Source organism: Clytia hemisphaerica, unplaced genomic scaffold (assembly GCF_902728285.1).
Source record: "Clytia hemisphaerica strain Z4C2 unplaced genomic scaffold, Clytia hemisphaerica genome assembly, whole genome shotgun sequence".
NCBI lineage: Eukaryota > Metazoa > Cnidaria > Hydrozoa > Leptothecata > Clytiidae > Clytia > Clytia hemisphaerica.
In genome coordinates this window covers 1,406,984-1,430,930 of record NW_027103562.1, presented here as the reverse complement: position 1 = coordinate 1,430,930, position 23,947 = coordinate 1,406,984, and the positions used below count along the sequence as shown (strand labels likewise).

Sequence of the window (23,947 nt, the reverse complement as noted above, 5' to 3'; positions counted from 1 at the left end):
GTTTGATATCTGGTCTGTATTTTCACTAACTTGTCAAATCTCTTTGACAACAAATTTCTTATGATAACTCCACCAAGTTTATCAATCATACTTCGTTTCATAACATGTCACGATAACTTTCACTGATAGCGCCGATTGGAGAATTAGAGAACGCCCGTTGCCTAACCGTCTATCGCCCGATGGGATTAACAAATAACGCGTGTGTAACTTGCCGCGCGAGTGACGTCAAACGCTCCATCGTTTTGCCATTTTTTAAATACGCCGTTCATTAACTCAAATCAAATGACTTTGGAGGTTCGGTGAAATGGTAGCCAAATTGCCGCCATGTTTTGTCAGATGTTCCAATTTGGAGCACGGTGACAAATTCAAAAACACGTTAAAACACACGCCACAAAAATCCATTTAAAATGCACGCAGGAAAGAAAATCTCTGAGTTCAAGAAAAATTTTACTGTACATGTGAGGTTTGAAAGTATTATAAAATATCAATGCAATAAACCTTTTAAAAGTATAACATAACATTCTTCATATTGAGGCCGTGGTGTTCCGGATCCGGTTATCAGCTTTAAAATTTGAAATTTATAACCGCAACAAGTTTTCACTAACTGTCACTAACCCCAGCAGTTAATTCATTGTTGTAGATAAAAAACCAAGGGAAATTCAATCATTAACCAGTCAATTTTGCTCCATGTTTAAATTTTTAGCTAAAATCAGTTCATCAACCATTCCCATTGTTGCATTGTCGGCATATTGCATTCGTTGGGTGCAAACTTTTTTCATATTGCAAGTATGTAATTTTCAGGTATAACATGGTCAGATTTATTCACTTGCCTTCGTACGATTTGTGTAAATATACAAACAAAATTGAAGTTAGTTTGTTGTGAAAGTTGATAAAATGTCCTGTTTTTCCAAGACCAAGAGATTGTATCATCTCTCATTCCAGCTCATTCCAAACCAACAGAATGTAAACGAAACATCAAATCCAGAAAGGAATATTAAGAAAAGTTCACTATCGATCATTCCTTGTGACAATCGTACAAAAATCATGATCCAATTCAACTCATCAAAGCATAAAAACCAAAGCAAAGAAAAGTAGCGAAAGAGCAAAAGTTGTTGTCACATAGTATATACAGACCTCACGAGTTAGGCTAACTGTTATGATCGCCATTCCTCCAGGAAGACACCACACACGGGTGCACCACCGGGAGGGTGCACAGCCGTCTGGGTGCATGTTAGGGATGAGCAGCAGTGCCTATCCCTAACAAAACGCTGCGCTCGCCCCTATTTTGCCCGCGCGTACCAGCGCGGTGTACTTGCAAGGCTGGTGCATCATAAAGATTTAGCCATCGGTTTGTTGTCTATTTTCTGCCATCTTTGTTTTGACAGTTAGAAACAAAGCAGTATGGTCCGATCAACAATACGCTTCTGAAACGGGCGACGTTGCCCGATCGACAAGGAGAATAGAGCGCCGTACGGATATTTACCACAGACGTTTCTCGAAGAAATGACGTCTTCCGCCTCGAAAAAAGAACATCCTACTGTTTTTACCGCCGGAGCTTGATTTAAAAAGAGACTCATGTACAAACTCACGAAATTGACCAAAACCGAGTGTTAGACTTGGAGAAGAAGAAGAAGAAGGAGAAGAAGAAAAATTACCGTTTTAACAAATATTTCCTATATAGATAGGAAATATTTAACAAGTACAGAATGTTAATAGTTTTGCTGACTTCTCTTTTTGAAACCCCTTCATCAAGGGTTTTCCAGGAGCATCGCCAATCTTTCAGTTCATTCATAATCATACAGATTTTTCCAGGAGTGATGAGAGGAGCAATCTCAACTCAGAACAGACTGGTTTTTCCAGGAGGAGCATCACTATCTCTCTCAGAACAGATACATGTTTTCCAGGAACACTGTTTTTCTCCCAGAACACATACATGTTTTCCAGGAACACTAATTTTCTCCCAGAACAGATACATGTTTTTTTCCAGGAGCACTAATTTTCTCCAAGAACAGAGATACATGTTTTCCAGGAACACTAATTTTCTCCCAGAACAGATCCATGTTTTCCAGGAACAATAATTTTCGCCCAGAACAGATATATTTTCCCAGGAGCGGGTTATGAAAATAACAGTTCATATTTTCCAGTGAAAAAAGGCCTCCCGAACAGTTATTTTGTATTTCCTAGCCGTTGGCTGCTCTTGGTTTTAAAGATATTACATTCAATAGGCAAACATTTAAATGAGAACTGCACCTCATAATAGCTGCAACTCTTTCAACTTTGTTCTGACGCAATCGTGTGTATTCTTCACTAACTTTATCACTACAGACAAAAGCACTACGTCGATATTGACCAGTAAAGTACAAACTATTTAAATTTTTCACTCTGCTCATTGCAACATACATTTGACCAGCATTGAACTTTCTTTGCCTTGCAAGGTCAAAACTAACGACTACTAAATCCAAAGTCAATCCTTGAACTTTGCGCACTGTACAAGCATAAGCTAGCTTAAGAGGAAATTGTGTCCGAGAAATGATAGGTGAAGTGTATAGGTTTTTTTTTGTCAAGGGGAAAATTTACCTCACTCTTTTCAATGGGAACTGTTTCAGTGGCCTTAGCATATTGGTCTTTACTTTTAGCTCTGCTATATTGTTTCTTAATTTTACGTCAGTGACGGTTCCAAGTTGACCATTGATCAACCTATCCTCTATATCAATATTACTAATTAGCATTTCTCTTGCCCCTATTATCAAATCGAATAGAACTGATAAGCCACCTTTATCGTTAAGTGGCAGGTTGTTAACCTTGGTAATCTCAGATTCAGTCAAATCCCTTGGATAAACGTCCATAGCTTCTACATTTATTGTTTCCGGGGGCAGAGTATCTAATCTTTGAATATTGTGAAGATGGACTGAAGCATTTTCTGCAAACAAATGAAATGATTCTATTGGATAATCAGGGTGTTCTCGTGTTATCAGTCTAGATTTAATCATTACTTTTCAATTCACCTACTCTTACATTGTTCAAGAGATCAATGAAGTCAGAGTCATCCTTTTGACGCATAATCTCATCTAATTCAGCTAGTTTGAATAGGTGCCATAAATTGAATGCACCAATAATAGGTCCATCAGTTGAAAATACTGAACTTTGAAAAATTGGAGGTAATTGAAAGAGGTCTCCACAAACAATGATACTTTTCCCTGCAAATGGTGTGTTGTCATTTACACCAAAAATTTCACATAATCTTGTATGGATGTTCAAAAGCTGTTGCGACGAAATCATAGATATTTCATCAATTATTATCAACTTTGCATGATGTAGTTTATTTCTAATGGCAGTCCTTTGTTTTTTAGCAATATTTCTGAATTTTCCAACTGGAATACTCAATCATGTGTGTACTGTGGTGAGATAGATATATTGATATCTGCTATACCAGTTGGGGCCCATTTAATAATACGTGGCTTCTCTAGCTCATCACTTTTATATGCTAGGACTTTTGACAAACAATTGTAAATAAATTTAAGTAAGAGAGACGCCCGCACCACCTGTTAAAAATATTCTCAATGGTTCTAGTAGTACAGGATTATTGGACTTGGAATTTTGCACATACATTTATCCACTAAGCCCTCCTAAGCTCTTCAACCTTTTGTTATACGGTGATCCAGAATTACCTTTCAACATAAATAACATAATAATTAATCTTGTCATTGAATTTATTCTCGACTCTGAAAGGTTTAATGGTGCCTTATTTTAGTTTAATGATCTTCTTACACAGCTCTATAATATTTATTGATATTTGTGTTTATCCTTTTAGTGATGGTTTTCCCTTTAAGCAACAATGTAAAGGTAATAGATAACCAACTTGCCTTTATTCTCAAAAAACATCCGTGTTACTATTGTAAAAATATTAATGACATTTTGCATCGTAAAAAGTGCAATTAAATAAAAACTTGCTTCATTTGCAACCTTTTATTGGACAGAATCGATCACTTGATGTATATTTTTCCAAAATTTGGGTTAGAAAAAGTGTATTTTCCGATAGGCAGCCTCACAAAAAAATTTTTTTAATTAGATATTATTGTTCTATAAACATTCATCTGTTTATTTTGTATCATGCAACCTTCATGTACTTTTCACATGTGAGATATCGCATTTCAAATCACACATATATTTTTCAGATAACAGCATTTTATGAGCGTTTATTTATCCAGATGAAGATTAAGTGGTATCAGGCCGATCCGTAGTCAATTTGTCTAAAGATTGGTACCTTTATCTTTTGAAAAAAAATCCAAAATTTGCAGTAAATAACAATTCAATTTTCTATCAATTCAGTGGATGTTAAAAAGCGTGTCAAAATCTAGCTAAAAGCATAACAAGCACTGCACACAGAGCTTTTTCATAGAGTGCTCATTTCAATAGGAAAACAATGGTTGTTCTCTTGGGAGAAGTGCCTTCTAGAGGTAGTTGGTTATCTATTATTTTTATTCATTCATTCGTTTTTTATTCAATAGCTTAGTACCCTTGGCGATATCACTTAGTGCCTTGCGGGGGGATGAGTTATTTATTTTTTCTGTGTTTGTTTTTGTAAGTAGTATATGTTCGTATATGTAATGTAGCTTCTCAAATCATTTAAAAAAAAAATCTTATAGGCACACATGTATGTAACTGCCTCGTATGCATTAAAAACTGGCTGAATATCGATGTTGGCCTCCCATGCCAGGAGCCCAAGCGAACGTAGCGCGAAGGTAGAGCATCCAGCTGCGATGCGCAAGGTTGTGGGTTCGATCCCCAGCCGGGTCATACCAAAGATTCCCAAAATGGTACTTGATGCCTCTCTGCTTGATGATCAGCAACTAAAGAGACTGATCAAGGGTAAGTGGAGAAATCCAGGGAAAGGAGTGGCGCCCTCCCCTATTGTTCAATAACTGGAGGAAGGCATATGGTAAAAAGTGCGATGCCCAGTAGCAGCATAAACTTGTATGGTGTCCAATTGAAATGTATAGACAGTTGAATAAAGAAAACCCATTCATTCTGGTAATAAAATTTGAGCCGATCAGAAAGCCTAGGAAAATCAATTATGACTTACAAAAGAAATCGTGCTATTATTATTGTACTCCTTAATCGATTCTCCCCTAGATGTTAACCCCCCTCAAACAATTTTCGATAGCTGTTAGTGGAAAAAAGCAAAACATTCTATTCTCATGGTATAACTCTTCTATTGGTGTTAAATGTTTCTTAAAAGGAAGAAATGGTTAATTTGAAATCGAAAGATACCTGTGTGCGTTAGCGAGTGCAATAGCAGTTAGAAGATAGTCCCGAACCAAAATGAAGTCGTTCCGTGATGGGAAGAATGCCACGTCTTCAATAATGGTACCAATGAGCTTGACTGCATTTCTTGACATTTCTCCTTCCTCGTATGTCGTAATTTGCTCCTCCGTAATGAGAACCTCCTGAAGCTCCTCTTCATTCTCCCAATAATGGGCATGACACTTTTTACCATATGCCTTCCTCCAGTTATTGAAACGCAACTTCATTGCAACAAAATCACCCTTTGGAATGTCATATTGCAGGTGCTCCATTCCCTCAGAAATTGCAAAATCCATGAAGGAAATCAAGGATGATGGGTAACGTTTGGAAGTGCTAGGTTTTGATTTCGGATCAAGGTATTCTTTAAAAAACCATACCTGACTTTCTTACGATCGAAGATATTGAGAATCTGTCCTACATAAATAAGAACAGACCGAACTTCTGATTTTGTTTGTTTAGAGGACTTGGGATCCCGAAAATTGCAGTCAGCTGACAGTAAATAATTTTAAAAAAGATCCATATTGTCCTCGATTTCTTTACTGCAATTTTCTTTCGCTGGTCGCGACCCTTCAATCAGCTGGCGTTCTGCTTCTCTTTGCTGCTCTCTAGCCGAAATTTCTCCGATCTCTTTCAAATTTTTTCCCGTTAATGGAACGAATGGTCTTGCAGCCTTCAGAGCGTCTTTGTAGTTATCGTCATTTGCGTTCATTTGGTGTGCGCTTGATTTTAGGTGTCTCCCCAGCTGAAAGCCTGCAAACAGGCATCCGTCTATCGAGCATTGTTGCTTTCCATGGTAATCCTTTTTCTTTTCAGTAACCGGTTTCTTTTGCTCGTATGGTTTGAGTAACCCAAATCGGTTTACCACATTTTTGGCCCTTTCATTGCTCCATTCATGCACTAGTCTCATGTGGCGTGGAAGACCACCAGAGGCAATCTCCTTGTTGCATTGAATGCATTTTACTTTCCGCTTGTCAGACGTTTTCTAAAAATGGGAAAGTAATTATGACAAATAATTAATCATCACCTAGAATTTTTAGAGTAGTATATTTCTCGTTGGTGTAAATTGATTTATGATAGAAGGGCGACTTCTTCACTTGAATTGTTTTTACAAAGCTCTCGTGGGTAAATCAGTGCATCATGTCAATGCTTTTTTGTATTGCTTCGTGCTTTGTTGACGACGAAAGTATTAAAATCTCGATTATTGGTAATCAGGATGAAATTTAATCGACTTTTGAACAACCGGGTCCAGAAACATTAAAACTTACTTCACTAGGATTATTTTCATCGTTTGCATTTGACGAATCAGCTTCATTTTAACTAGCCTTTACCCCATTTAAGCTTTGCGAGGGTTGCTCTAGTACCGGACTTTGAGGAGCGATCCTTGATAGGGGTTTACGAGGATTCGTTGAACTCTAAACATAAAAAAAATAAATTTTGATTGATTCTTCATTTTAGCGGAGCTAAAACATTATGGCGGTTATTCCGATGGAAAAGGTAGCCTGGATATCCAGACCGTAAACTTTTTCACCGTCTAGTTTTTTATAATCTTGTCTCAGGTTTACGGTCTGGTTGAAGTAACTCGTCTGCAGGGATATCTGTCCCTGCATATGCGAGTGTCTCTAATTGGTCAGTACGCGCCCAGTCACTGAGCAGAATTTTCGCGGGGTTTTTGATATTTTTCGATGCGCGCGCATAATTCATGGAAAAAGCTGACCTTGCAAAAAAAGATAAACAAATGAAAAAGAAAACACAAGTTCATTTCTAAACAAAATGGCCGCTGGAAAGGAGCCTTTATGAATGTGTCTGATGCTTTGATGTACTTTAAAGTGGTTTTGAAAGTTTATTGAGTTTGTAAAAGAGGTTTTATGGTAAGTAATTATGTGTGTCTGCCTGGGTTTCCAAAGTTTTGAGATTCTGTCAACAAGGGTTTACTCACAGACTGTGTCATTCAAAACTGTATCAGACTTTTTTAGTTGCACCAGACTCTAAAATTTTAGAAACTTTGTATGTTGAGGCAAGAGTTTTTTTTTCTGAAATTTTGAGTCTGGATACCCAGGCTATGGAAAAGGACGAACTAAATTTATCAACCACTACACATGTGATCGAAAATTAGAAAGATTGACACCTTGACTGCTTGTCTCCCTCTAAGTTAACGCTTATAGATTAACAATTTATCAAATTCTTATTATCGCAGTTTTACCAAAATAGCTATTCAATCGACAGTATGTATTAAATTAGCCAATTTAATTGGAAACGATATTATAGCTTGCATTCCTTCTTTTACTCTTGTAGAATTATTTTCAAGGTCAAAATAAATTCATTTATTCACCTCTGAAGCAGCCTCATTTTCATCTTGTATGTATTTCTTGCGGTTAGCTAAAATTTAAAGGATACGTTGTTTAAAACACTATTATGTTGAATTCAATGTTATTTAAAATTTTATCAAAAAGTCTTCAAAATATAATATAAAGATCAACCTGAACTCTTTTGTTTTTATAAGCATACGGGAAAATCGGCTGGAGGCTAAACTGCTTGAAATTAAGTAATTTCAGACTCAGCATTGTTCTTAATTTGTTCTTATTTTTAGTGATTTTTGACTTTGTTCTTATATTAAAAAAGTGTACTTAAAACAATTTTCAAGAAATTTTGTATTTCAGAGTCCTTTAATGTTCTTAAAACGTAATTATTTGCTCATGAAAGCCTTAAATTGACGGATTTGAAGAAAATTTAGAATACTCTACCTATTTGTCGAACGAACTGTTCTGTTGCAAGCTTTCCATTGTTTTTGCTGCCCATAGAGGGATAAAACTCTGCCTCTTCTGCATCCACTGAAAATAGGGACATGACGACCGATTTCAAGAAAGTGGGTAACAATCAACATAAAAGGGCTTGCGGAACGAGCGTTCTGTTTTCGCAAAGGGAAGAAATTTCAAAATGTATAAGAAATCGACGACTCCGTTATTAATACAGAATTTAAAAAACAAACTAATAAGACCTTTAAATCTCACCAAGAATTTATTGCAAGTGAGTCATAAGAATAATGTCAAAGAAGAGGATGTTCGAATGTTCTAATTTATAATTCACTACTAGTTTTCATACATTTATGCAATCAAAAAAACAAATCATGCAATGACTTCAAACCCCTTGAAACATTCCAATATTATATAAGGGAGCGATCACGAAACTCTCCATTTTGCCAGTAACATGTTCAAGAATTTTGAGGAAAATGCTGTGAAAGAGCTTATTTTATTTGGAAATTATTTAAAGTGTTTGAACTGAATAGTAACAAGTAATGATCACCAGCAGCGATGAATTTGAAATTTTCTACTATACTGACTTAAAAAGATTGAAAATAAAATGGAAGTGTATTTTCTGATTGCTGCCTTAACATGTAAAAGTTAATGTCATTAAGCATTGCACATGTCACACACAAAACATTCCATGTATATACCACCAAAACATTCACAATTTGTCCCACTTCTTGTGTTGCATTATATTATATTATACGTAGCTACATAATATTAATATTGAATCTTGATAGGAATCTGGTAATGTTTGCGTTTGCTTGATCTCAAACTGCAACAAAGTCTTTTTCGGCGTGAGAATGTCCTCAATTGGGTGTAACCTTCTTGATCCTCAAAATATCTTTGGCGTGGCTTTTGCCTGCATGGATTCCACACAGGGGCGTATGGTCTTTTTCGTAAAAGCGTTTACTCAAATACGTTGAACCGTGTATTGACAACAAAAATCATTGTTCGGCTGAATGTAAAGTTTGACCATGACATAACATTTTCAGTAAAATTATAAAGTCTAAATGTTAAAATATTTCGAAATCCAAATGTTGTTTTAAATCTGACTTGACTGTTGCAGATATTTGGTTTGATCTCAAGCCATTAAAATAGTTTTCGATGAGATCAATTGATGTAATGGGAATGGTAACTCCAATCAATTGTCACAAAAATGTGCCATGCAGTATGGATGCCACAAGGTAAACAACCATCTGTCAAACCATTGCATTTATCGAAAATTTCAAGTTGACAACAAAAAAAAACAGCCACACACATTGTCACATTAGCAAGTGGATGGTAGGACAGCTCTCCTCTCCCAGAGGAAGTGGTAAAAAACCTCAAGAATGATACTCAAGTAAAATTTCCAATAAGCGTGAACAGCAGTAACGTTATTTTACAAGCAAAAGATGCCTTCCAGCTTAAAAAATCAGCAGGATCCCTTGACAAAAATCGCCATCTTTGTTTCGCATATCTGCAAAAGTGAAAGTAGCAGCAACGACATAAAAACAAACATCTCGCACTTGATTGGATAGTCAAACTCGATATAATTTTTAAAACACTTTTATTTTATAAAATAAAGAAAAGTCTACTTCGCTCGGGGTTTTTTCGTGAACCAAATCGGTAGCATTTCTCGAACATATACAAATTTACGTCCCGCGTACGCAGATCTTGCCAAAGATCTTAGTCACTGAGTCAAAGTAAATTCGAAGCAATAGCATATATTATTTAGATGGTGTTTGTTTACATACTTTTTCAAATAATCGGACAAGCCAAAGAATACATCGTGCCTCCAGTTCTGGAATTCGGCTTTTGTTACTTGCGACAATAACGGGGACAGTGTTTCGAAAAATTTTTGTATATGGACATGCACATTTTCAAAGATCCAATCGTCCATTGAGGCAATGTGGTTTTCTGGCAATAAGCGGACAAGCATTTAAACTATAAATAAAGAAAATAGATTACAAGTATTTATAAACAAAGAAAGTAGATTACAAGTATTGTAAATATTATAGAAGATTTTGTGAAATCTTCCATAGAAATTCTATTGTTCAAAAAAATCCGGCGGGGATGGTTTTCGAGTGCAATTTTTAATATTTAATTGAAATTTTAAAGTCAATTTCCAAGTGAGTCTGAAATTTCAGGATATTTTCTAATCGGGAATGAACGTTTTTCTGGGTTCCCAGGTTCAGTGACACAGGGGCGTACTGATAGATTAATCAAAAAAGAAGATTTTGACTATCTATATATAATCCATTATCACGATTTTTGACATGTTCCTAGCAGTTTTTTAGCATGTTTGATCCGTCGAGGTCGTTGTACTCTTTGTGTTCCTGTCTCTCGCCTGGTTTGAACTGGAGCGATATGTCACCGATAATGAGGACGTCGTCAGATTCGAGGAATGTCGGATTTCCTTTCAACAAAACTCCATTCAAGGTAGATTGAGATTCACCAAAAGCCACTGCTATCACCTGTGAAATTTCAAAGTTAAAAAAATATATTGTAAGTTTTTAAGAGGCTTTGATTTAAGATTTTCCTTTTGAAAAACCACCAATGCATCCATGTGTGACAAAATTCCATCCAAAAATCGAAATTCTCGAAAATTTTAGCTTCTCTCTGGCGCAAAAACTCGTCCCCAGCCCTCAAAAATTAAAATTTCAAAAAGCAGAAATCAGACATTTGCGGAAGGAACAAGCGTATCAAATTTCTAGGCTCTCTAGGCTACCCCAAAGTTTTATGTACATACACACACTCACAAACCAACAGACAGTCATACGAATAGGAATTCTGAGATTCTAGGTCAAGCACTGCACGAAATAAGGCGTTTACGCTTCTGCGTAAAAGCCAGTAAACCAGCGCGAATTCCCCAGTAAACTTGATGTTTACATTGAGTTTATGCAGTGCAGAAAGATGGAGTTTTCATATTGTGCGTTTACGTCAAGATGTGAACTTTCTGCAATTTTTAAACATGACCTTTCTGCGACGTCTATAGGTGATCTTTAGGCGATACGTAAAACATGAAATTTCGTTGGTTTCAATCAGGTGCAAACATGAAGTTTGCGCAGCCGAAACATAAAGTTTTTGCAGTATTTAGAATCTGTAACTGCGCTGAAAGGTGAAATCTAATATCAGGTAGAGATGATATATCTGTGTTAATCAATTTGCAGAAAAACAAGTCGAAGTCGAATAAGTTGCAGAGAAGTTTATTAAAAAAAAGTGGTCGAAATTTTTCATTTTTGCATACACAATTTAACTAAAATATTATCGTGAACTAGTAACTGTATAGGGAAACAAAAAAATCAGCGAACACAAAGTTACCTTATTATGGTAATTATTTTTTTTTCGGGGTAAACAAGCTGACTGAAAATGAAAACTATGAAAATATATAAAACCGGCGGAAAACACAACATTCTCTTATCATATTGCAACCAATCTATACTACAGTATAATACAACCATGCTTTCATTTTCAAATAAAGGTTATATACTACATCCATCCCGGGATCCATCCTAAAATAATATGTTTTAAAGTTCATAATACAAATTTAATTTGATAAAATTTAAGGTGAATATTGTCCGCAAAATTTAATTTGCAAAGTTCATGAAGTTTTTTGTGGTACCAGATATAATTTTTAGTGAGACGCAATTTTGGTATCAAGGTAAATTGAAGTATTGTTATGATGCTTCAAAATAATAATAATACAATGTCGTTGGATTTCAATGTTTATGTGATTATCCATTTCCACGTCAATATCGTAATCCGTAATCGTCCCATAGAAACAATCAAAGAAGGATCGTTTTTCAAGATTTTGTATCACTTCTATCGTCAAATGTTACAGTAGATTCCAAATATGCTTTGCCATTTATTGCAGTATCTCTGCTCGGAAAATGAGCATATCCAGCAATATTACTATTTTTATATATATTCTGAAATGAGAGAAAAAACAGAGAAAATAAGTGTCAGAGATAAAAAAAACCCAAAGCCAACACAGCCCATTACACTCACACTCACACTCGCCAACACTTTATATCTCAAACCATAGACAATTTACAGATTTTTCAAAGAAGCGGCTGGATTATTTTTCTCTGTTCTGACTGGCTGAAAAGTTTATGAAGGGATGTTTAAAAAAATCGACATAAATTTACTGCCCTATTTAGCAACAGGTACAACATTTTAGGATAATTTTTATATAGAAAATTTGTCTTTAGATTTTAAAAACGATAAGAAAGGTATCAAAAATATTTAACTTACCTGTCAAGATTAAAGTTGACAACTCATCGTTGCTTTATAACTGTACAAAAGTGCGCACAAAAAGCCGAAACTAACATTCTTTTGTGCTTTGAACTCTATTTGCACATATTTTTACGCTTAGCTAAATTACAAAAGCAAATTAAATAAAAGGTTTATTCTCTTTTTCATAGAAAAAACAACGAGCAAAACTGCGTAGGAATTTTTTTTCTCGGTGAAATAGAGATAGAAATAGCTCGAAATAGCAATAGGCTATAGAGCATAATTTTCGATTATTATCATTTCAATGGTAAAAATCTTCCATCCACAGTAGTCAAAGTACAGTAAAAACACCGGATCATACACATGCAATATGTAACCGATACCATTTTATTTATTCAATTTTTGATAATCAAAACAGGGATGTATCGCTGAAATCGCTTACTAATTATTCAATTAAATTTAATTTACTTCAAAACATAATGAATTTTCATTAATGAACTCATAATAATAAGCTTTCTACTACCGTTAAATTTAGTTTGTAAAGCTCAACTTAATGAGCATGTCTCAAGGCAGAAAAAACAGTAAATACAAATATAGTTAAAAGTCGTCCTCGAAAATTCCTCTTAAGCCCTTTTTTCTTCTTGTCACTGCGTCAGACACATTTATTTCACATTATTTCGGACCCTTCCCCGTTTTCAAGACCACGCTCATTAATTTCAGTAAACTACTGCACTATCCATATTCTTTCACCGGGGTGGGGGTCAACCGGGTCTGTGACACAGGGATGTTATAATATATCTGCGCAAATAAAACGCGCATATATCATATCTACGCCACCAGAAATGACACTCAAACCCGATCGTAGTTTCAAGATATTATAAATTACGAAGCCATTGTTTTTCAGTTTGCGTAAACACGAATCTATCTTTACGCTGTGGTAATAAATGCACAGATATGATCTCTTCGTTATAAAAAAAAGACACGCAAACCCGATCGAAGTTTCAGGATATCTTAACTTGCGTAAACATCAACTTTCAGTTTGTGTAAACATGAAAAGAACTTTACGCTGCGTAAACCCTAAGTAAACATCAACTCTACCAGATTATCTATTTTGCGAAAACGCCTTATTCCGTGCAGTGAAGAATATTGTTGTGTTGAGAATAAAATGGCTCCGACGCAGAAAATGTTCCAACGGCTCTTATCCCTATAACTCAATACTTTAATAGATCCCCCTTGAAAATCTAATTAAGGAGTGTCAACTGTACCTAATCAATTTGTGATGAGTATCAATATGCCATAGAGAGTTTGGGGTTGGAACACGATACTGTCGTCTTTTGATTGTTTGAGCCCATCTCATATCAACACCTTCTGGGCCAACTTGGCGCAACAACTCTCTACACTTGTCTCGTTGTAATATAATTCCTTGTCCCTTTAAGAGACTCAATACCTCTTCGGATCCTAATAATAATAATAATAATAATAATAACGAATGTTTTAAGTGGCTGGCTCCGAAAAATTCTAGAGCTTTTAGACAGCTCAAGAATTGTTTCCACGAAGGGCCACTACGAACAGAACAAGAACAGTAACAAAAAGGAACAGGAAAATTGGATTTTAAATAATTGGAGAATTAGGTGAAGAAATGTTTTCCTGAGTTGGGAAATTGTTTATTTATTTCCGTAATCTTTTCTTTCAACTGATCGTGTGTCAATCGACTGTACAATTTTCTTCCCGAGTCTAGGCCAAATCGTTTGCAAGCATTATGCACAGTATTGGGATGTACAACTTTTCCAAGTTAACCATTTTTGGCTATTTCGACGATTGTGTATCTTTGGGAAAGAAGGAACTTTAACCGTTCAGAGTCAACTATGAGTCTTTTGTTGTTCCGATCTCCAACATTTTCCATGATATTTCTTACAATCTTATTTGCCTATAAAATGTGATAATAGAGGATAGAACAAACTATCAATTGAGCAAAGAGTATACAGGGTCTATGAATCAAGAGCAAAAGGCAAAGGCTTGTCTACTAAAATATAAGTGAAAAGTCACGACAGGATTGTAGTTATTTTTGCCCTATCAAATAAAATTACGTTATAAACAACTCAAGTCTATCATCCCTATCAAGCAATAAAACTTTGTGAATTTTGCGAGTTTTAGTTTTTGATCAAATGCGAAAAAAGTTTTTTTCGCGAAAAATAATTATCAATAAGCTCATTAAAGAAAGTTTGTTTTCTTGGACAAGAATATCTTCCAAATTTAGGACGTTAATGTTACGACTTAAAACTGTAGCTGTACAAAACCCGATCCAGAAAAATCTTTATGCTTGTAATTCTTATTTGGTTGTAAAATAACCTCTTGCGTAACATCGCTAATACACCTTTTCGACCGTAGCCGCCGAGTGCGCGTATTTTTCAAGAGATCTGTGCAATGCAGGAGTGAAAAGGTTGTAAACCTCTGCATTCAACGAGCAAAAAGATTATACGCGGCACCCGTGCGACTACGGTCAAAAAAGGTGTGACAATGGATAACATTTTAAACGAAGAACTTAATTTTGATACATCATAAATATTAAATCCACGTAAATATTTACGATATATCAAAATGAAGTTCTTCATTCAAAACATTATCCATTGTCACCACTAACTCATCCTCTGCCCAGTAATTTGGAAAAGTTACCGAAAATGCACAAGTGTGCACTTTCGGAACTTTACTCTCGAAATCTTCAAAAAAAAAAACTTTCTTCAGTGGAAGAATATCACTTCCTGTCAAGAGTTTCAACAGCTTAAGCAGTTTTTCATCAATTAGTCCTTCAACATACTTTTTCCACGCTTTCCATGTTGATGTTAAAGCGTTCAACGCATTGTTACTGAAACATTCCAAAAGTTTAGCTGGGGCGATGATTTTGTTCCTTTCGATAATCTCATTGATCTTTGTCATCGAATCAAAATTATTTGGAAGGATGAGCTGCTTAAATGCGGATCTAGCCCCCTTCGGGGGCTTTTACAGATCTGTGCAGTTATTACTTGTTCTCAAAGACATTACACGGGAATTTTTCGCAATTACGCAATGAATAATTAAAAACAATGCATACAAAAGTACATCTTCATTGGAAGAAGAATATTTGAATTGAAGTAAGGATTTTAGGCAGAATTTTAGTTCCAACTGAAGTTTGTTTTGGAGAGAAAATAGTTTTGATTCATCTATTTTTTGATGCCACCAGAGTGGTTTCGTTTTTGATCTCCGTTCTAGGGACCAACCACTGTAGTGATTATGGGATAAAACGTAAATGTTTATAATATATCACCTTGTTTTGATGATAAAACCGTCCGAAGGCCCAAAAGTCGAAATTTTCAAACAATGAAAGAAACATCCCCACAGATACTCTCGGGTACCTAATAGATGGGGTGGGAGGAAAAATCTCAAAACTTAAGCAGGGGTTTAAGCGGGGTTGAAATAAAAAAGTCCCGGGTGGAAAATTTTCGAAAAATTAGCGGTTGGGACGGTAATTACAGTCATTCATCAAATTTAGTGCGGCTGATCAAATAATTATTTTGGAGGAAATCAGGAATAGGTGAAAAAGCGTCCGCACTAATCTTTAGAGGAAATAAATTAGTCCGACTTTTCCAAACTAATTAATCCGCATTAATTAGAGGAATTGAAACCAATTTTGATGGATTTGAAATTCGCCAAAATTAGTTACCGCAAAAATTAAATTTTGTTTTCTTGCCTGAATAAACCCTGAAATTAATCTAACTCAAAATAAGGCAAAATAGATCAGATTTACGCTGTCATTAGTTCCCGCCAAAATTTAAAAAATATAGGATTTTTGCTGCCCGCCAAAATAAGAAAAAAAACTTTATAAAAATTTCTGAAAATCCTACTTAAAAACCCGTCAACTAAACCATAGAATAACCGTCCCATGCTTTCTGAGATGTTTATCTCTTGTATGAACACGGCGCAAGAATTTCGCTCAAAATCTCCCACTTGCTGATTATTTTGAAAAACAATAGTAAAAAATTTTACGGTAACGACAATTGATTTCCCGGTTTAGTTCTCGTGTATTTTTATTTTCGTTTGCCGTTAAGTTTGATGTTGGTTTGAAAATTCCATTTTCACGTGCAGAGCAATTTGTGGTTTGTAGCAGTCTCTTCTTGCGGTTAAAGAATATATTGTGGTTTCTGTGGTTCTCTTTCTCTTAATATCAATATAAAATGGTTGAAAGAATTAACATGTCGTTTTGGAAAAAAACGAGAAGGTGACTTGAAAAGTTATGACATCAAATGGTACAGACAGAACGTGAACAAGTCAAAAGATATCGACTATTCAATGGGAGGTAAATTGGACTATTCTCTTGAAAAGATTATTGGAAATCACCTTTTGATTGCAGGGCCCCTTGTCGACTCTTACTTAAACGAAATTGGCAGGATGTTTTACGACCGACTCAGAAGAGGTCACTTGACTGGCATGGTAGAGCCTTCATTTTCTTTGTTTATACCAAGCCCTATATTCAACTACATCAGCTCAATCATTGAAAGTAAAAGATTTTTTGACCATTTACTGATAATATACCATCTTACAATCAAAGAAAATCGCCCGACATGGGGCTTGAACCCATGATCCTGAGATTAAGAGTCTCATGCTCTACCGACTGAGCTAGCCAGGCTTGTACACGACGCCAATATGCCAAGGCATAATTTTGAGGCGAGGAGCGGATCGTGTATACGGAACAACGTGCCGGTTTTGAGCAATTCTAAATGAGCAATCTTATCCACCGTTTTGAGGGATCATGTTGAATTCATTTGGAAATGAAATCTCATTGATTGACTTTGCTAAAGCAGGGCTCAACTGAGAATTGAACTCAGGACCTCTCGCACCCAAAGCGAGAATCATACCACTAGACCATTGAGCCATAAAATTCTTAATATTTGCGTACGTAAATAAACATACTTTGCCGTGAGTTATTAAACTAGAACTGAAAAAATGCGTGATGTTTTCAATGCAGGGCTCAACTGAGAGTCGAACTCAGGACCTCTCGCACCCGAAGCAAGAATCATACCACTAGACCATTGAGCCGGTGACAACACCTGTCTGCACAGTTAAAAGAAAAGATTTTTTTGACCATTTACTGATAATATACCATCTTACAATCAAAGAAAATCGCCCGACATGGGGCTTGAACCCATGACCCTGAGATTAAGAGTCTCATGCTCTACCGACTGAGCTAGCCAGGCTTGTACACGACGCCAATATGCCAAGGCATAATTTTGAGGCGAGGAGCGGATCGTGTATACGGAACAACGTGCCGGTTTTGAGCAATTCTAAATGAGCAATCTTATCCACCGTTTTGAGGGATCATGTTGAATTCATTTGGAAATGAAATCTCATTGATTGACTTTGCTAAAGCAGGGCTCAACTGAGAATTGAACTCAGGACCTCTCGCACCAAAGCGAGAATCATACCACTAGACCATTGAGCCATAAAATTCTTAATATTTGCGTACGTAAATAAACATACTTTGCCGTGAGTTATTAAACTAGAACTGAAAAAATGCGTGATGTTTTCAATGCAGGGCTCAACTGAGAGTCGAACTCAGGACCTCTTGCACCCGAAGCAAGAATCATACCACTAGACCATTGAGCCGGTGACAACACCTGTCTGCACAGTTAAAAGTAAAAGATTTTTTGACCATTTACTGATAATATACCATCTTACAATCAAAGAAAATCGCCCGACATGGGGCTTGAACCCATGACCCTGAGATTAAGAGTCTCATGCTCTACCGACTGAGCTAGCCAGGCTTGTACACGACGCCAATATGCCAAGGCATAATTTTGAGGCGAGGAGCGGATCGTGTATACGGAACAACGTGCCGGTTTTGAGCAATTCTAAATGAGCAATCTTATCCACCGTTTTGAGGGATCATGTTGAATTCATTTGGAAATGAAATCTCATTGATTGACTTTGCTAAAGCAGGGCTCAACTGAGAATTGAACTCAGGACCTCTCGCACCCAAAGCGAGAATCATACCACTAGACCATTGAGCCATAAAATTCTTAATATTTGCGTACGTAAATAAACATACTTTGCCGTGAGTTATTAAACTAGAACTGAAAAAATGCGTGATGTTTTCAATGCAGGGCTCAACTGAGAGTCGAACTCAGGACCTCTCGCACCCGAAGCAAGAATCATACCACTAGACCATTGAGCCGGTGACAACACCTGTCTGCACAGTTAAAAGTAAAAGATTTTTTGACCATTTACTGATAATATACCATCTTACAATCAAAGAAAATCGCCCGACATGGGGCTTGAACCCATGACCCTGAGATTAAGAGTCTCATGCTCTACCGACTGAGCTAGCCAGGCTTGTACACGACGCCAATATGCCAAGGCATAATTTTGAGGCGAGGAGCGGATCGTGTTATACGGAACAAACGTGCCGGTTTTGAGCAATTCTAAATGAGCAATCTTATCCACCGTTTTGAGGGATCATGTTGAATTCATTTGGAAATGAAATCTCATTGATTGACTTTGCTAAAGCAGGGCTCAACTGAGAATTGAACTCAGGACCTCTCGCACCCAAAGCGAGAATCATACCACTAGACCATTGAGCCATAAAATTCTTAATATTTGCGTACGTAAATAAACATACTTTGCCGTGAGTTATTAAACTAGAACTGAAAAAATGCGTGATGTTTTCAATGCAGGGCTCAACTGAGAGTCGAACTCAGGACCTCTCGCACCCGAAGCAAGAATCATACCACTAGACCATTGAGCCGGTGACAACACCTGTCTGCACAGTTAAAAGTAAAAGATTTTTTGACCATTTACTGATAATATACCATCTTACAATCAAAGAAAATCGCCCGACATGGGGCTTGAACCCATGACCCTGAGATTAAGAGTCTCATGCTCTACCGACTGAGCTAGCCAGGCTTGTACACGACGCCAATATGCCAAGGCATAATTTTGAGGCGAGGAGCGGATCGTGTATACGGAACAACGTGCCGGTTTTGAGCAATTCTAAATGAGCAATCTTATCCACCGTTTTGAGGGATCATGTTGAATTCATTTGGAAATGAAATCTCATTGATTGACTTTGCTAAAGCAGGGCTCAACTGAGAATTGAACTCAGGACCTCTCGCACCCAAAGCGAGAATCATACCACTAGACCATTGAGCCATAAAATTCTTAATATTTGCGTACGTAAATAAACATACTTTGCCGTGAGTTATTAAACTAGAACTGAAAAAATGCGTGATGTTTTCAATGCAGGGCTCAACTGAGAGTCGAACTCAGGACCTCTCGCACCCGAAGCAAGAATCATACCACTAGACCATTGAGCCGGTGACAACACCTGTCTGCACAGTTAAAAGTAAAGATTTTTTGACCATTTACTGATAATATACCATCTTACAATCAAAGAAAATCGCCCGACATGGGGCTTGAACCCATGACCCTGAGATTAAGAGTCTCATGCTCTACCGACTGAGCTAGCCAGGCTTGTACACGACGCCAATATGCCAAGGCATAATTTTGAGGCGAGGAGCGGATCGTGTATACGGAACAACGTGCCGGTTTTGAGCAATTCTAAATGAGCAATCTTATCCACCGTTTTGAGGGATCATGTTGAATTCATTTGGAAATGAAATCTCATTGATTGACTTTGCTAAAGCAGGGCTCAACTGAGAATTGAACTCAGGACCTCTCGCACCCAAAGCGAGAATCATACCACTAGACCATTGAGCCATAAAATTCTTGATATTTGCGTACGTAGATAAACATACTTTGCCGTGAATTATTAAATTAGAACTGAAAAAATGCGTGATGTTTTCAATGCAGGGCTCAACTGAGAGTCGAACTCAGGACCTCTCGCACCCGAAGCAAGAATCATACCACTAGACCATTGAGCCGTGACAACACCTGTCTGCACAGTTAAAGTAAAAGATTTTTTGACCATTTACTGAATATACCATCTTACAATCAAAGAAAATCGCCGACATGGGGCTTGAACCCATGACCCTGAGATTAAGAGTCTCATGCTCTACCGACTGAGCTAGCCAGGCTTGTACACGACGCCAATATGCCAAGGCATAATTTTGAGGCGAGGAGCGGATCGTGTATACGGAACACGTGCCGGTTTGAGCAATTCTAAATGAGCAATCTTATCCACCGTTTTGAGGGATCATGTTGAATTCATTTGGAAATGAAATCTCATTGATTGACTTTGCTAAAGCAGGGCTCAACTGAGAAGTGAACTCAGGACCTCTCGCACCCAAAGCGAGAATCATACCACTAGACCATTGAGCCATAAAATTCTTAATATTTGCGTACGTAAATAAACATACTTTGCCGTGCGTTATTAAATTAGAACTGAAAAAATGCGTGATGTTTTCAATGCAGGGCTCAACTGAGAGTCGAACTCAGGACCTCTCGCACCCGAAGCAAGAATCATACCACTAGACCATTGAGCCGATGACAACACCTGTCTGCACAGTTAAAAGTAAAAGATTTTTTGACCATTTACTGATAATATACCATCTTACAATCAAAGAAAATCGCCCGACATGGGGCTTGAACCCATGACCCTGAGATTAAGAGTCTCATGCTCTACCGACTGAGCTAGCCAGGCTTGTACACGACGCCAATATGCCAAGGCATAATTTTGAGGCGAGGAGCGGATCGTGTATACGGAACAACGTGCCGGTTTTGAGCAATTCTAAATGAGCAATCTTATCCACCGTTTTGAGGGATCATGTTGAATTCATTTGGAAATGAAATCTCATTGATTGACTTTGCTAAAGCAGGGCTCAACTGAGAATTGAACTCAGGACCTCTCGCACCCAAAGCGAGAATCATACCACTAGACCATTGAGCCATAAAAGTCTTAATATTTGCGTACGTAGATAAACATACTTTGCCGTGAGTTATTAAATTAGAACTGAAAAAATGCGTGATGTTTTCAATGCAGGGCTCAACTGAGAGTCGAACTCAGGACCTCTCGCACCCGAAGCAAGAATCATACCACTAGACCATTGAGCCGGTGACAACACCTGTCTGCACAGTTAAAAGTAAAAGATTTTTTGACCATTTACTGATAATATACCATCTTACAATCAAAGAAAATCGCCCGACATGGGGCTTGAACCCATGACCCTGAGATTAAGAGTCTCATGCTCTACCGACTGAGCTAGCCAGGCTTGTACACGACGCCAATATGCCAAGGCATAATTTTGAGGCGAGGAGCGGATCGTGTATACGGAACAACGTGCCGGTTTTGAGCAATTCTAAATGAGCAATCTTATCCACCGTTTTGAGGGATCATGTTGAATTCATTTGGAAATGAAATCTCATTGATTGACTTTGCTAAAGCAGGGCTCAACTGAGAATTGAACTCAGGACCTCTCGCACCCAAAGCGAGAATCATACCACTAGACCATTGAGCCATAAAATTCTTAATATTTGCGTACGTAGATAAACATACTTTGCCGTGAGTTATTAAATTAGAACTGAAAAAATGCGTGATGTTTTCAATGCAGGGCTCAACTGAGAGTCGAACTCAGGACCTCTCGCACCCGAAGCAAGAATCATACCACTAGACCATTGAGCCGATGACAACACCTGTCTGCACAGTTAAAAGTAAAAGATTTTTTGACCATTTACTGATAATATACCATCTTACAATCAAAGAAATCGCCCGACATGGGGCTTGAACCCATGACCCTGAGATTAAGAGTCTCATGCTCTACCGACTGAGCTAGCCAGGCTTGTACACGACGCCAATATGCCAAGGCATAATTTTGAGGCGAGGAGCGGATCGTGTATACGGAACAACGTGCCGGTTTTGAGCAATTCTAAATGAGCAATCTTATCCACCGTTTTTGAGGGATCATGTTGAATTCATTTGGAAATGAAATCTCATTGATTGACTTTGCTAAAGCAGGGCTCAACTGAGAATTGAACTCAGGACTTCTCGCACCCAAAGCGAATCATACCACTAGACCATTGAGCCATAAAATTCTTAATATTTGCGTACGTAGATAAACATACTTTGCCGTGAATTATTAAATTAGAACTGAAAAAATGCGTGATGTTTTCAATGCAGGGCTCAACTGAGAGTCGAACTCAGGACCTCTCGCACCCGAAGCAAGAATCATACCACTAGACCATTGAGCCGATGACAACACCTGTCTGCACAGTTAAAAGTAAAAGATTTTTTGACCATTTACTGATAATATACCATCTTACAATCAAAGAAAATCGCCCGACATGGGGCTTGAACCCATGACCCTGAGATTAAGATTCTCATGCTCTACCGACTGAGCTAGCCAGGCTTGTACACGACGCCAATATGCCAAGGCATAATTTTGAGGCGAGGAGCGGATCGTGTATACGGAACAACGTGCCGGTTTTGAGCAATTCTAAATGAGCAATCTTATCCACCGTTTTGAGGGATCATGTTGAATTCATTTGGAAATGAAATCTCATTGATTGACTTTGCTAAAGCAGGGCTCAACTGAGAATTGAACTCAGGACCTCTCGCACCCAAAGCGAGAATCATACCACTAGACCATTGAGCCATAAAATTCTTAATATTTGCGTACGTAGATAAACATACTTTGCCGTGAGTTATTAAATTAGAACTGAAAAAAATGCGTGATGTTTTCAATGCAGGGCTCAACTGAGAGTCGAACTCAGGACCTCTCGCACCCGAAGCAAGAATCATACCACTAGACCATTGAGCCGATGACAACACCTGTCTGCACAGTTAAAAGTAAAAGATTTTTGACCATTTACTGATAATATACCATCTTACAATCAAAGAAAATCGCCCGACATGGGGCTTGAACCCATGACCCTGAGATTAAGAGTCTCATGCTCTACCGACTGAGCTAGCCAGGCTTGTACACGACGCCAATATGCCAAGGCATAATTTTGAGGCGAGGAGCGGATCGTGTATACGGAACAACGTGCCGGTTTTGAGCAATTCTAAATGAGCAATCTTATCCACCGTTTTGAGGGATCATGTTGAATTCATTTGGAAATGAAATCTCATTGATTGACTTTGCTAAAGCAGGGCTCCAACTGAGAATTGAACTCAGGACCTCTCGCCACCCAAAGCGAGAATCATACCACTAGACCATTGAGCCATAAAATTTCTTAATATTTGCGTACGTGATAAACATACTTTGCCGTGAGTTATTAAATTAGAACTGAAAAAAATGGCGTGATGTTTTCAATGCGGGCTCAACTGAGAGTCGAACTCGGACCTCTCGCACCCGAAGCAAGAATCATACCACTAGACCATTGAGCCGATGACAACACCTGTCTGACAGTAAAAGTTAAAAGATTTTTTTGACCATTTTACTGATATAACATTACAATCAAAGAAAATCGCCCGACATGGGGCTTGAACCCATGACCCTGAGATTAAGAGTCTCATGCTCTACCGACTGAGCTAGCCAGGCTTGTACACGACGCCAATATGCCAAGGCATAATTTTGAGGCGAGGAGCGGATCGTGTATACGGAACAACGTGCCGGTTTTGAGCAATTCTAAATGAGCAATCTTATCCACCGTTTTGAGGGATCATGTTGAATTCATTTGGAAATGAAATCTCATTGATTGAC

General features: G+C 37.5%; 29 non-coding genes across 29 annotated transcripts; all 29 read right to left on the bottom strand.

The window, feature by feature from the left end:
- Positions 1-17,154: 17,154 nt before the first annotated feature.
- On the bottom strand, positions 17,155-17,226 carry Trnap-ugg (transfer RNA proline (anticodon UGG)). The gene has a single exon. It is a non-coding gene; the product is annotated as a tRNA-Pro (tRNA).
- Positions 17,227-17,318: 92 nt separating this feature from the next.
- Positions 17,319-17,390, bottom strand: Trnap-cgg (transfer RNA proline (anticodon CGG)). The gene has a single exon. It is a non-coding gene; the product is annotated as a tRNA-Pro (tRNA).
- Positions 17,391-17,475: 85 nt separating this feature from the next.
- Positions 17,476-17,548, bottom strand: Trnak-cuu (transfer RNA lysine (anticodon CUU)). Its single transcript has one exon. It is a non-coding gene; the product is annotated as a tRNA-Lys (tRNA).
- Positions 17,549-17,885: 337 nt separating this feature from the next.
- On the bottom strand, positions 17,886-17,957 carry Trnap-cgg (transfer RNA proline (anticodon CGG)). Its single transcript has one exon. It is a non-coding gene; the product is annotated as a tRNA-Pro (tRNA).
- An 85-nt stretch (positions 17,958-18,042) lies between these two features.
- Trnak-cuu (transfer RNA lysine (anticodon CUU)) lies at positions 18,043-18,115 on the bottom strand. Its single transcript has one exon. It is a non-coding gene; the product is annotated as a tRNA-Lys (tRNA).
- Positions 18,116-18,289: 174 nt separating this feature from the next.
- Trnap-ugg (transfer RNA proline (anticodon UGG)) lies at positions 18,290-18,361 on the bottom strand. The gene has a single exon. It is a non-coding gene; the product is annotated as a tRNA-Pro (tRNA).
- A 92-nt stretch (positions 18,362-18,453) lies between these two features.
- Positions 18,454-18,525, bottom strand: Trnap-cgg (transfer RNA proline (anticodon CGG)). Its single transcript has one exon. It is a non-coding gene; the product is annotated as a tRNA-Pro (tRNA).
- Positions 18,526-18,610: 85 nt separating this feature from the next.
- Positions 18,611-18,683, bottom strand: Trnak-cuu (transfer RNA lysine (anticodon CUU)). The gene has a single exon. It is a non-coding gene; the product is annotated as a tRNA-Lys (tRNA).
- Positions 18,684-18,859: 176 nt separating this feature from the next.
- Trnap-ugg (transfer RNA proline (anticodon UGG)) lies at positions 18,860-18,931 on the bottom strand. Its single transcript has one exon. It is a non-coding gene; the product is annotated as a tRNA-Pro (tRNA).
- A 92-nt stretch (positions 18,932-19,023) lies between these two features.
- Trnap-cgg (transfer RNA proline (anticodon CGG)) lies at positions 19,024-19,095 on the bottom strand. Its single transcript has one exon. It is a non-coding gene; the product is annotated as a tRNA-Pro (tRNA).
- Positions 19,096-19,180: 85 nt separating this feature from the next.
- Trnak-cuu (transfer RNA lysine (anticodon CUU)) lies at positions 19,181-19,253 on the bottom strand. Its single transcript has one exon. It is a non-coding gene; the product is annotated as a tRNA-Lys (tRNA).
- Positions 19,254-19,427: 174 nt separating this feature from the next.
- On the bottom strand, positions 19,428-19,499 carry Trnap-ugg (transfer RNA proline (anticodon UGG)). Its single transcript has one exon. It is a non-coding gene; the product is annotated as a tRNA-Pro (tRNA).
- A 92-nt stretch (positions 19,500-19,591) lies between these two features.
- Trnap-cgg (transfer RNA proline (anticodon CGG)) lies at positions 19,592-19,663 on the bottom strand. Its single transcript has one exon. It is a non-coding gene; the product is annotated as a tRNA-Pro (tRNA).
- Positions 19,664-19,747: 84 nt separating this feature from the next.
- On the bottom strand, positions 19,748-19,820 carry Trnak-cuu (transfer RNA lysine (anticodon CUU)). The gene has a single exon. It is a non-coding gene; the product is annotated as a tRNA-Lys (tRNA).
- A 174-nt stretch (positions 19,821-19,994) lies between these two features.
- Positions 19,995-20,066, bottom strand: Trnap-ugg (transfer RNA proline (anticodon UGG)). Its single transcript has one exon. It is a non-coding gene; the product is annotated as a tRNA-Pro (tRNA).
- Positions 20,067-20,158: 92 nt separating this feature from the next.
- Trnap-cgg (transfer RNA proline (anticodon CGG)) lies at positions 20,159-20,230 on the bottom strand. The gene has a single exon. It is a non-coding gene; the product is annotated as a tRNA-Pro (tRNA).
- A 489-nt stretch (positions 20,231-20,719) lies between these two features.
- Trnap-cgg (transfer RNA proline (anticodon CGG)) lies at positions 20,720-20,791 on the bottom strand. Its single transcript has one exon. It is a non-coding gene; the product is annotated as a tRNA-Pro (tRNA).
- Positions 20,792-20,876: 85 nt separating this feature from the next.
- On the bottom strand, positions 20,877-20,949 carry Trnak-cuu (transfer RNA lysine (anticodon CUU)). Its single transcript has one exon. It is a non-coding gene; the product is annotated as a tRNA-Lys (tRNA).
- Positions 20,950-21,123: 174 nt separating this feature from the next.
- On the bottom strand, positions 21,124-21,195 carry Trnap-ugg (transfer RNA proline (anticodon UGG)). Its single transcript has one exon. It is a non-coding gene; the product is annotated as a tRNA-Pro (tRNA).
- Positions 21,196-21,287: 92 nt separating this feature from the next.
- Positions 21,288-21,359, bottom strand: Trnap-cgg (transfer RNA proline (anticodon CGG)). Its single transcript has one exon. It is a non-coding gene; the product is annotated as a tRNA-Pro (tRNA).
- Positions 21,360-21,444: 85 nt separating this feature from the next.
- Trnak-cuu (transfer RNA lysine (anticodon CUU)) lies at positions 21,445-21,517 on the bottom strand. Its single transcript has one exon. It is a non-coding gene; the product is annotated as a tRNA-Lys (tRNA).
- Positions 21,518-21,691: 174 nt separating this feature from the next.
- Trnap-ugg (transfer RNA proline (anticodon UGG)) lies at positions 21,692-21,763 on the bottom strand. Its single transcript has one exon. It is a non-coding gene; the product is annotated as a tRNA-Pro (tRNA).
- Positions 21,764-21,855: 92 nt separating this feature from the next.
- Positions 21,856-21,927, bottom strand: Trnap-cgg (transfer RNA proline (anticodon CGG)). The gene has a single exon. It is a non-coding gene; the product is annotated as a tRNA-Pro (tRNA).
- An 84-nt stretch (positions 21,928-22,011) lies between these two features.
- Trnak-cuu (transfer RNA lysine (anticodon CUU)) lies at positions 22,012-22,084 on the bottom strand. Its single transcript has one exon. It is a non-coding gene; the product is annotated as a tRNA-Lys (tRNA).
- A 337-nt stretch (positions 22,085-22,421) lies between these two features.
- Positions 22,422-22,493, bottom strand: Trnap-cgg (transfer RNA proline (anticodon CGG)). The gene has a single exon. It is a non-coding gene; the product is annotated as a tRNA-Pro (tRNA).
- A 332-nt stretch (positions 22,494-22,825) lies between these two features.
- On the bottom strand, positions 22,826-22,897 carry Trnap-ugg (transfer RNA proline (anticodon UGG)). The gene has a single exon. It is a non-coding gene; the product is annotated as a tRNA-Pro (tRNA).
- Positions 22,898-22,990: 93 nt separating this feature from the next.
- Positions 22,991-23,062, bottom strand: Trnap-cgg (transfer RNA proline (anticodon CGG)). Its single transcript has one exon. It is a non-coding gene; the product is annotated as a tRNA-Pro (tRNA).
- An 84-nt stretch (positions 23,063-23,146) lies between these two features.
- Trnak-cuu (transfer RNA lysine (anticodon CUU)) lies at positions 23,147-23,219 on the bottom strand. Its single transcript has one exon. It is a non-coding gene; the product is annotated as a tRNA-Lys (tRNA).
- A 493-nt stretch (positions 23,220-23,712) lies between these two features.
- On the bottom strand, positions 23,713-23,785 carry Trnak-cuu (transfer RNA lysine (anticodon CUU)). The gene has a single exon. It is a non-coding gene; the product is annotated as a tRNA-Lys (tRNA).
- Between the last annotated feature and the right edge of the window lie 162 nt (positions 23,786-23,947).